The 12,191-nt window shown below is 36.4% G+C and overlaps 1 pseudogene; it reads right to left on the bottom strand.

Moving 5' to 3' along the window:
- Positions 1 to 10,094, bottom strand: part of LOC109046034 — a 30,455-nt pseudogene extending 20,361 nt beyond the window's left edge.
- Positions 10,095 to 12,191: the final 2,097 nt, after the last annotated feature.

Genomic DNA, 12,191 nt, shown 5'->3' on the forward strand with positions numbered 1-12,191 from the left:
CTGAAGCTTTATTAACATCACCAAGCAAATGAGATCTCGTAAGCCAGCACAGAGAAATCAGTGATCTGGGCATCCACAGAAAAGGGACTCTAAATTTCGTTAGGTTATTTAATGTAATGGCAATGACGCATCACAAACACCGTTGACAAATAAGCTGTAAGCCACAGAGAGGGAAAGATAAACACTCAAGATATCTGTATACTCTGATTTTATGACTTGGCTTGGTCAAATCAGAACGGAAGTGGGGGGAACATGAATCCAACTTCAATATAGAAAGAGAAAGGATTCTCTCCTTCGTTTGCAGTTCTAAAGGGAATTTAACATTACAGCTTTTTTCAACGTAAATGTTGAGCGGGGTAACCAAGCTTTAGAATATTTCACATTACCCTTTGGGCCAGACAATGCAGATGTCAGACTGTAAAGACTGATGCATTAGCAGGGTGTGTCATGAAGATAACAAGAAACTGATATTTGCTTACCACATACATGAAAACTTTACATAAACATGAGAATTTATGAGCAAGCTTTAAGTCACAGGGAAGCCGGATGCGCATTCAGAAGGAGATTTACTCCAGGACGGTAACAACACATCTGCTTTGACAGAGAACAGGCAGATTAGTGCAGCAAACTGAGAATTTCAACAGAGGACAGGTCCCGTTGGTTTAAACAGATTGTTCTCCCTATATTTATGGACGCTTTCGCGCTTAGTAAAAAAAACCAGGTTCTCAGAAGACACAACCCCAACAGCACTGCAGTAAGAGCTGTAAGTGGATTAATTTATATTTTCAATACGAGACAGAAATAATTATCAGGCTTTGTTTACTCGTTGTATGGGATCCTGTCATTAGGATTACGTGCCGACTATTTTACATCATAATCACTCAAAATACTACTGGAAGAGAGCTGCATCCATAATCATAATTATGCTACAGATGATGAACAAAAACATTTATTATACTACATGTAATATGTATGTATATAAAATGACAAATGATATATATATATATATATATCTTCTTTTGTATTTTTATATTTTACACACACACACACACACATATACATACATACATACATATATATATATTATATATATATATATATCTATATATACATAAATATATATATATAATATTATATATATATATATTAAATGTAATTTTAATATATATGAATATATATATATATCCACACATTTTTTAAAAAAAAATAATAATAATAAAAAATAAAAATTAAACCGTTACAATGCAACAACTATGATGCAAGGCAGTGGCAAACCCATCTCTTGCAAGTACTGATGGTTCCATGGCACAAAAATAATGGCATCAGATAATAAATACATACTGTTGTACAGAATGATGAATATATTCATATATAGTACAATGGTATTTACAAGGTTTCTCATTCAGAGAAAGCAGGGACATTTTCATTTGGAGGGTAAATTCTGCCTAGAAACTAATCTTACATCATTTACATTCGTCTAGCTCACAACATGATGGTCTGTTCAAGTATACATACAAAAAGAGGAAGTACAGTCCTTCCTTTGAAGGATGATAAGCTTCTAATGAGCTTCAATAAATACAGAGGAAAAGCAGGCCTATTGTGTCCTTATTTCTGGGATATGCACTGAAATGTCAACCATCACCATCATTGATATTTTTGGTATATTATATAGTCGTGAATTTTATGTTGTCCAAATGGAAAATGGATTTTCAGCAAAAAAAACAAAACAAAAAAACAGACATTCAAATATATTAATATTGTATTTGGACTTGAAATGCTCTTGATTTATTTTTTATTTTTTTAAACGGGCAGAAAAAGCCTCGTAATGAAGGCATATCGAAGTACTCAATATATAGGCTAATGAAAATCATGAGTGTTCTCCTCCATTCAGAGGAAAGGAAAAAGAGCCTTTCTGGGCGGCCACGGCCAGATGGAAGATCTGTAATTAAATTCTCAATGACACAGACAAATCGGCCCCTCTCTTTACTCTATATCCTCAGGGCTGGGAGGACAGGTAGCATTTCTTAACTACCTGATTTAATTAACGAGAGTGTTTCAGAGCACATGCAAGTTGAGATGGTTCAGATAACAACATCACACAGATGTTTGGAGCTTGTCGAGAAGAGGTGTGCAATTACTTTTCTAACCAATTTATATTGTATAATATTGGATATTTAAAGGGGTAATTCATCCCAAAATGAAAACTCTACCATCATTTACTCTCACTCCACTTGTTTTCTCCTGGGAGTTTCTTTCTTCTGATGAACCCAAAAGAAGATATTTTGAAGAATGTTAGTAACCAAACATTTGACGGTAGCTATTGACTTCCATATTATGGAAAAAAATAAAAATAATAATAAAATAAATAAATAAATAAAAAAAATCATAATTTGTGTTCTACTGAAGAAACAAAGTCACCTACATTTTGGATGCCCTGGGGGTAAGCAGATAAACATCACATTTTCATTTTTGGGTGAACTATCCCTTTAATTGTGCATGTTTAATTTCCCTTTTCCCCATTTTTACATTTATTACATTTTCCATCTTCTAATGTTCACTTAAAGATTGTCTTTAAAAAGATTAATACATTAATTTCTACGTCAGCCATTTATTAGCTATCAGGAATTACATAAAATAATTATCAGCTGGCTGGAATCGGCCAGAATTTTAATACTGATGCATCCCTACCACATGCACATCAAGTCCTGAAACTATTTTGTCCATACTTAAGACCATGGGGCTCTTAAACTCCCTCACAATCAAACCAGCTCGCTCTGTAAGGAAGGTAAAGGCGTCTTTGTCCTCTGAGAGAGTATGAATGATAGAGAGGGCACCTGCACACAAAGGACATCGGGGCTGGGAAACCCCATACGTCTCCTGGGACCAGTACTTCTGAATGTCGGTGGCCTAGCAACCACATTCTTATAAGATATGCACGATAACAGACATAAACCTGCCGCCAGGTGAAGGCTATCCTCATCTTTGCCTCAATAAAACACTCTCGCTCCAATGCGCACACTAACAAACAAACATATCACAGAGGACATTCCAAAATTCCAAAGCTCACCACAAAAGCTTTTGGTTAGCAAGTAAATAAGGGCTGTGATTAGACAGTTGGGTGCTGTTCAAGAATATCTGAAGATTCTTAACACCATTTGTGAGAAATGTGTGACATTCCAGCCTCCATGCAAGGCCATTATTCCACTGTGTGGAATAATGTGGTAAGTGTGGCCTCTTACAGTCATCGAGTTGAGGGCTATTCAGACAAAGAGAAAGGACAAAGAAAGGTCATTAAGGTTAAGCGTGGAATTTCCGAGAGGTTTTAATCTAAAAGCTTTACCACTACTGATACATAATATACTTCCTTCTGTGGAACACGAGAACGTTTTGTGTGTATGTGTGTGTGTGTGTGTGTGTGTGTGTGTGTGTGTGTGTGTGTGTGTGTGTGTGTTTTCCATACAATGAAAGTCAGTGGGCTCCAAAGTTGTTTGTCAGCAACAACTGAAACATTCGTCATAATATCTTCTGTTGGGTTCCAAAGAAGAAAGAAAGCCAGATTTTGAAATGACATGAGGGTGAGCAAATGACAGGATTTTCATTTTTGGGTGAACTATCCCTTTAAATGAACATGCTTTCCGAAGATTGCATGTAAAATTGGAAGTGTATATATAAAACAGTAGGAACTAAAACAGGAAACGGTACACTGAGAGACTGGAAGTCTTTTGTTCTCACATGTGATCAGTTGCATGAAATATTCCCGTTATGGAACAGAAGGGTTTGTTGGTTCCCTTTGAAACTAATAAGACAATGTGAGCACTCTAATATTTCACCAGATACATTCAGTGAGGCCAGATGTACCGCATGTCCTACATTAATCATTACTGCTTGAGAATGAGCTGAAAGCTTACACTTAAAAACAGTCACTAAAAGAATCAAGAACGTCATTAGTCGCAAACATAAAAGAGAGTAAATTTATCCCATCCGTAGCTCCATTTCAAATGCTACAGCTGCATCCCTCATTCTAGACAGTGTGGACAAATCTGTCTTATCTAAAACCCAGAAATAGACATGTTCACTCTTCCTCATTCCTGGGAAGAAAGAGAAAGAAACAGGAAGAGACACATAAAGAGAATGAGAGAATGCATTTCGCCAGGCACGTGACGCTGTGACCATAAAAAAAAGAGCCCAGTCGAGGGCAGCTGGCATGGCAGGACCGCTGGAAGGCGAAATCAGGAAAAAGCAAGGTATGAGGTGCCAACATGGGTGCCACTGGCATCAGCGAGATAAATAAAGTGTCAATCTACATCTCTCACTATAACAATCACTTAAAGGTCTAACAACCCCGGAGGTTAAACATTTACAAGAAATTTCTCTAGTGTCAGACGAGCTTTTATTCATCACAAGTTTGATTTAAAGTAATATTCCAGATACTGGTCATGTCAAGCTCAATCAACAGTATTTGTGACAATGTTGACAACCACAAAAATTCATTTACACTTATCCCTACTTTTCTTTAAAGGAACAGTTCTCCCAAATGAAAATTTGCTTAGAATTTACTCACCTTCAGGCCATCCAAGATCAGAACAGATTTGGAGAAATTTAGCATTACATCACTTGCTCACCAGCCTGCAGTGAATGGGTGCCGTCAGAACGAGAGTCAATTGACATGTCTCCAGTCCATCAATTAATGTCTTGTACAACAAAAAGCTACATGTTTATAATAAACAAATCCATCAAGACATTTTTTAACTTCAAATGTTTGCTTCTGGCTACCCTAAAGTGATGTAATGTCATATGTATCCAGATCTGTTACTAAGAAGAAACTAACTCATGTTGGAAGGCATAAGGGTGAGTACATTTTCAAATATGATTTTAACATGAAAAATTACTTTTTCTAACCATTTTAAAACTTTGTCACCATGACAACGCAATGCCATAAACCCATTAAGATTCTATTAAAAATCAGCTTCCAGAGCTAGAGCTCAAACAATAAAGATCTAATCATTTTGACTTAATTGAAGTTTTTACAGAATAATTAATACAATTACTTTTATAAAATTACAAGCTTCACTTTTCTGTTTTAAATTCCATTGTAAACTCCTCGCTGTAACCATTTAAAAAAAAGAAAAGGTGGGAAAAGTACAAACAAAATTTAGTGGTAATCAACATTATATCAGTGTATTAAAGGAAAAATATTGCTTTAGTACACTGCGCTGCAGCAAAAATAGAAATTAACAGTTGAAAAGGACCAGAAATGTTCAGGTGATGCTCTTTTACAGAAAGCCAAATTTTTTTACGTTCAAAAAGAAACTTCATGATTGCAGTTTGCAGGTAGTTCTATTTTGAAAAAAACATCCTAAAGTCTAGACACATTAGGAGTTGGATGCCCTAAGCGTACTCTCACTGTGACTCAGTTCATTTGCTATTTGCAGATGGCAGATGCAGTCATGGAGTTCTTGTTACTATGCCTATATACCTGCTGGGACACAGCTATGTCAGAGTTTCCGGCCTTGAATGAACAGAAATTTTTAATTCAAAAGCACAAGGAGTCAAAAAGGACTTGGCTTGCTTAAACAACAGAAGGGTTTGTTAAATAGTTTTCACTATGAAACTGAAATTAAAACGTTGACGTCTCCAAAATAGCTTTACATATTCAAACTTTCTTTTAAAGCTAAACACACCAGGTTCTGTCCCTAGAAGGTTCTCAGGAGACCTGCTCTAAACTCATCCTGAATACTTAGGAACAGTAATTAGGTATCATATTGGGTGAATACTCCTCAAAAAAAAAAAGCATGCTTCATTCGTAAATAATGATGTTTGAGGCCTGCGATTCCCGTTATTAAAGGGACAAACAGCTTCGGGCTGAACTTAATGTTTGTGTTCAATAGTGTGTCAAATATTTCAACACAAACAAGGGCGTAGGTACTGTACTTCCTGTAAATGTGCTGAATGCCCTGTTATAGTGAGGGACAGGAGTGAGTCTCTTCACAAACACTCACACAGAGCCAGTGTGGGACAGAATAGCATCATGCTGATATCAGTGGTGTTGCCTTACAGGCCAGTCAGTCCACTGCTAATGAATAGACGGGCTTGTCTATGTGAACGTCTCTTGAGATACAAAGAGACAAAAGGCTCTAAAGCATTACAAACAAGCTTATCACAATCATTAGTATGCATTTGATACCAGGCTGGATATAAAGAGAACATGCTTTCTATCATGATCTGTTGACATTTGTCCTATTGAAACAGGAAGTTGGATGTATAGGGCTGCATGATTATCAAAATAAAACCCAAATCTCATTATCCAATCGCAAAGGCTTCAATTTAATGAAATTAACATATGTGTTGCTTGTTTTATGTGTTCATTCACACATGCATTAACAGAGTCTCAGAGCAGGTTAGCTCAGAGTAAATGCTGCACACATTATAAAAATAATAATGATGATGATTATTATTATACGTCAATATTGATATATAAACACAACATTTTTTGCCAAGCTCTTCAGCGTACCAAGCCCTTCAGCATACCAAGCCTAGAGCTTTTAAAAAAATCTTTATTTTTATCTGAAAAATAGCAAATAGATTTTTTTTTCTCAAAATTCTGCAGCCCTAGTTGGACAGCCTAGTTAGAAGGTCTTGCCTTTTTTAATTGCTAATAGTCTAGCTTGTGTCACATCCTGGCAAAAACCTTTTCTGTTTTTCTACTGTTGTCATTTTAGAGAATTTGATTGGACAGAAATTTGCATACGCCTCTGCAAACAAAATAAGTCTCCGTTTTCCTGTGTCAGCTAAAAGTATGTTTTAAGCAACTTGTAAACATGGATTTCTTCCTGGGGCTTTTTGGGTATTTTCAATATTTCAGCCTTTGCATATAAACCACTTTTCTTTGGGACAAAATTCAATATTTATATCCTAAACAAAACACTAAGGATAGGCCTATTTTCTCTCCACAAATCACACAGGTCTCAAAGCGTCAAAATAAAAACTTCATCTTAATTTTGGATAGTTCATCCAAAAATTAAAATTCTGTCATAATTTACTCACCCTCAACCTGTTCAAAACCTGCATGAACTGCTTTCTTCTGCTAAATACACATGATGATATTTAAAAGAATTCTGGTAACCAAACAGGAAGCCATTGACTTTCATAGTAGGGGGGGAAATACAATGGAAGTCAGCAACTGTTTTGTTGCTCAAACAGGTTTGGAACGACATGAGGGTGAGTGAATGATGGCAAAATTTTCGTTTTTGGGAGAACAATCCCTTTAATGTACTTCTAGACTGTACAGAGTGTTTCTATTTGAGATTCAAGCAATCATATCTTTTTATGATGAGTTTCTGTAACTGACTGATTAAGGCTAAAGCCCTTCTTTCATAGTTTCGAGAGATTATACATGACTTCTGCCAAAGCTGAGACTGTCTTGCCTGTTAAGTCTGTTAACTAGTAACCCTATACACTGAATACAGGGTGTGATGTAAATAAAAAAACATCTTTCAACAGAAGGATGTCTCAGCACTGAAAGAGACTCACTTTAATATTCAAAACATGCTTTTTATTTTCATCCAATAAGTTATGCGGAAGCTGAAAAAAATGCCATTGTCTCTCATACTCATCAGGTCCACGACATGACTTTTTATCAAAGCAGCCAGACTAAAAAAAAAAAAGACAGATAAGAAAGCCAAAGCATGAGTCAGCTGCTTTTTAATAAAACATACTGAGCAATGTGGATTGAAAAGCACAGCTGTTCTCGGAGTAACAACATCACATCCTCCACTTCGCAGCAAGACTCTAAAGCAAGTATTCAGGTCCATTCTGGGTAGTGTAATATGACGTTGATGAGAAACATATCTACTTTTCTTTCATGGAGGTTTAAATTGATGAAGGCAAGAAAATGATGACAGAATCTACATTTTGGATGAACTATTCTTTTAAAAAAAAATGACTATATAGGTTACCTACGATTCAAATCAGCAAGCAGTTTTGTTATGCTAATACACAATGTCTGTCACATTAGAGGAGCTTTTTCCACATTAAGTCAAGGTGAGGATGCACTGAGCCAATTCCCAAAGTACTGGCAATGCGGGAAGTCCTAATAAATTAAAGTGCCAGCAGAGAATTACTAATCACACCGGTCACATGACCTTACCATCCCATATAATAGTGATGTCATCTGTCACGCATTCAACTGATAGACACTAAAGCAGACAAAAATATTTTCCAATCCACAGTGTGATCGAACGCGAAGAGCTGTTTTCTCGCTGTGGATAGGAACAACTGAGAGGAACAGAAACATGACCGCAAAGTGTTGATCATTTTTCATAAGTGCCACAATAAGGGAGGGGTTCTACAACTGAGTGAAAAAGCACAACAACTTCATGCAACAGATCAGTCTCAATTGTGTTTTCCCAATAAGAGAAACAGTGCAAAGGAAAATAAGCTTATAGAGTTGTTTCATCTGAATCTCTTTTTTTTTTTTTTCTCGCGTGTCACTCCATGAATCTCACCTACACACTAAAACAGTTCAGTGAAAACACAATGCATTCTTTGTACACATTCACTCAGTGTGTAAAGCACCTTGTATAACCTACTTTCTTATCTCTTTCCCCAGTGACCAGCAATATGCTAAATTGTGGTTAGTGGGGAGCGAGTTGCCCAGGGTTTTGATTTTCTCACTTTTAGAACTTTTCTTTTAGACGTTTTCTTAACTTAAGGGAGTTGTTACAACTGGGTCTTTAAAGCCTAACCCCTTGTTAAGGTTTTAAAGTTGATAAGGCCCCTAAGTAAAGACAAAGGTTTGGGGAGGGGGCGATTTTATAAATTATAAATTAAATGTATTATTATATAATGCTTAAACCCTATTTTCGTTTAGGTAACAACAAAAGTTTGGTTATAAATTAGAGTGCGTTAAATAAACGCTCGCAAACAGTAGCCTACATTAGTCACGAGGGCCGCTTGAGACAGAGCATCAAAACACTGTGATTATTTAGCACTTTATTAGAGATTCACATATCACAAAACATTTGATTCAAGAGCTAAACTGTTTAAAGGGTGCCACAAGGCAATTTAACTCTGAACGTCCTTGAATGCATATCACACATTTATGACGACTTTAAAAATTTCAACTTATCTTCCTATATGTGTGATGTTCATCAGTATAACCAAACCACTGACATAATTCAGTGAACTTCTTGAAAAACAGGTTTGCGTAATTAGCGGTCGTTCAAGCATTCTTGCTTTTTTGCTTGGAGTAGCCTACATTTAGCCTACATTCAGTTGCGTTTAGCTGGTCACCGCACGCGTTTTTAAACGCAAGAACGCGTCCTGAACGAACGATAGGACCTTTTCGCTTGTCAGTTCTGAATGTACGCTCATTTGTGGACATTTAAAGATGAAAATCAAGTGATGACAAACATCAAAACCCACTTGTTGAAACGCACACGATATGCAATAGGCTTAAACGATCCAGATGTGATCCAGATTGAGCAATCGAACCGAAACCAGTAACGCAGGAGAAACAGGATGTACACTGACGTTCATTAAAACAGATGTTGATGCCTTCTGATCACAGCTACTATTTCTCATAAATATATATGGATCTGTACTGCACTGTATATGAAACGGAGCAGCAAAGGATGCTGAATGTCACCATGCAAACATGCAACACGTTCATATAGCGACACGTCCATGTTGACATGCATTATTTTAACACCCTCATTTTACTTGAACGGGGAGACCCCGAAGCCTGCCAGCTGTGCTGTCCATGCAAATCATTTTTCCTATTGTAAGCATATGTAAGATACACAGCGTCGCTTACCTTTAAACTGTAAGGAGTGGCCTGTTTTAATTCTCACAGTTCCTGATATGGACTCCCCGGGGTTGTAGACCACTTTGTTATTAGTGAAAGTAATCTCGAATTCCTGAAGCTTCCCCATGTCGTTCAGAAGCACCACTCAAGCACTCACGGAAAATCAGATCGTCGGTAAAACTAAGGGGTAAACGCGGCCAGTTTCACGTCCCACCTGCGGCTCTCATCTCTCCGCCCCTCCAAGAGCGCTGACGTCATCGGGATAGTCAGACTCCCCCTGCTCTTTATGATCCCAAGGTTGTTTCAAACAATCGTGTGATGACATAATTTAATATTTCCTTTGAATGCTAATAAACTTACAAAAAACTGAACGCAAAGGCATTTTTCTTACAACATTCTTACAACTGCATTAATTCTTGAAAGACTGTCATGCACATCCAAAGCATTCATTACTCTGATGATTTTCATTTTATATATTTCATTTTTTATCATTTGATTTGCTAGTGTTGAAAAAATTTCCAAATTTGTTTAGAATATGAAAACATGTATTCAGTAAATAATCTGTATGAATTGCATTGAGTTTGTGTATTTTTGAATTACTAAAAGCAAAATAATGAGTGTCAGGTCACTGACCCACATACTGCTGTGATGTAAATGTGCTAACAGCACCACGCTGCACTTTCTCCATAACCAACCAAATCAGCAAAAATCCATAACTCCATCTGTCTGGCGACACAAGCATTGATAAAACTGAATAGACATCCCTTCTTCCATTGTTCTGGGAATAATAAATTCACCTCATGATGGGGACTGAACACTCCTGTGCTCAACACATCACTCATCTGCTGAAAATAGAAGCCCCTTTAAACTCATCTCCTGTGCCTGCTGACAACAGCATTTATTTTTTCTGAGACGTCTGCTTTGTGGACATAACAGAAAAAAATTGCAACTTTATTAACGTCACACAAGAGATTTAAAGAATTATGTCAAAATTGGTATTTGTTCTAATACACTTGTGTGAAAGAGGTAGAAAATCAGTGTGCTATTTGCTAACCAACATCATTTATCGCATTGAGCATCAGACTTTCACTGCAGAAAGTTTCACTGCAAGAATAGCTGTAAGATAATAACAGATAATATATTTAATTATAAACACATTGTATAATATATAATACAATGAATAATAGATAATAATACCTTTAATTAACAGTCATTTTATGAGATTTAAACAAGCAATCTTCCTATGGAATAAGGCAACATACGTATTAAAGATGGTCTATTCTAAATGGGGGGAATATATCAAATTTTATTCTTTACTAAATATAATGTTTTATGGATGTTTAGATCAGTGCTTCCCAAATCTGTCCTGGAGGCCTGCCTGCCCTGCACCTTTTGTATATCTCCCATACCCCCCCCCCCCCTTCCTTTGGGGCCCTGGTAATCAGTACTGGTTTTACCCCCCAGTCTGACGCCCCTGAAAGCTCGTTAGTAGAGACTGCAAGAACTACATTGGATGTCTGATTAGGGAGACATACAAAATGGGCAGGGCAAGGGGTCCTCCAGTTTGGGAAGCACTGGTTTAGATATTTTTACTGGAAAACAAGACTGAGATAATGATTAATAAATTAAGTTATTAAATTATTAAAGTTATTTACATTTGAGTAAACTTTTTATTTTTTAACAAATACAGTTATTTTCAAACTAAATTGAGAAATCAGTAACACTTGAAACATTTCTAGGCTTATTCAAAGCGTTACCTGAGTTCTAAACACTTGCCTACTACGCCCCCTAATGGACACAGAAAAGAACAGCAATCATAACAATTGACACTTGCGTATCACACAAATCCCAGATATTGTTCTATTTATCCAACTATTATTATCTATTATTGTTTATTATCCTGATTTACAAGAGCGAGCGCAGCCGTTTGTAACTTGAGTGTGCCAGACTTCCGGTGTCATTCGCTTCCAGTTATTTTACATGAACAAAAACGGTCATGCTGTTTGATTTGATGTGTTATCACAATATTCGAATGTAGCTTCGAATAGTTCTACACTCTTAGAAGAGATTGAACCTTTAGAGTTCAAAAAAGAACCTTTAAGTGCAAAAATGAACTTGTAGCTATCAAAAAGGTTGAACTTAAAGGTTCAGACCACTGATCTATATATATATATATATATATATATATATATATATATAATATATATATATATATATATATATATATATGATATATATATATATATATATATAGTATATATACATATATATATAATAGATCAGTGGTTCAGTCGGGTTCATCGAAAACGCACGCGCGTTGCCATGGTCACGCGTCTGGCCCTAAGTTAACTTCCGGTCTGTGTTTGTTTATCGATCAGACTCACTG

This window comes from Cyprinus carpio, chromosome A21, assembly GCF_018340385.1.
Source record: "Cyprinus carpio isolate SPL01 chromosome A21, ASM1834038v1, whole genome shotgun sequence".
Lineage (NCBI taxonomy): Eukaryota > Metazoa > Chordata > Actinopteri > Cypriniformes > Cyprinidae > Cyprinus > Cyprinus carpio.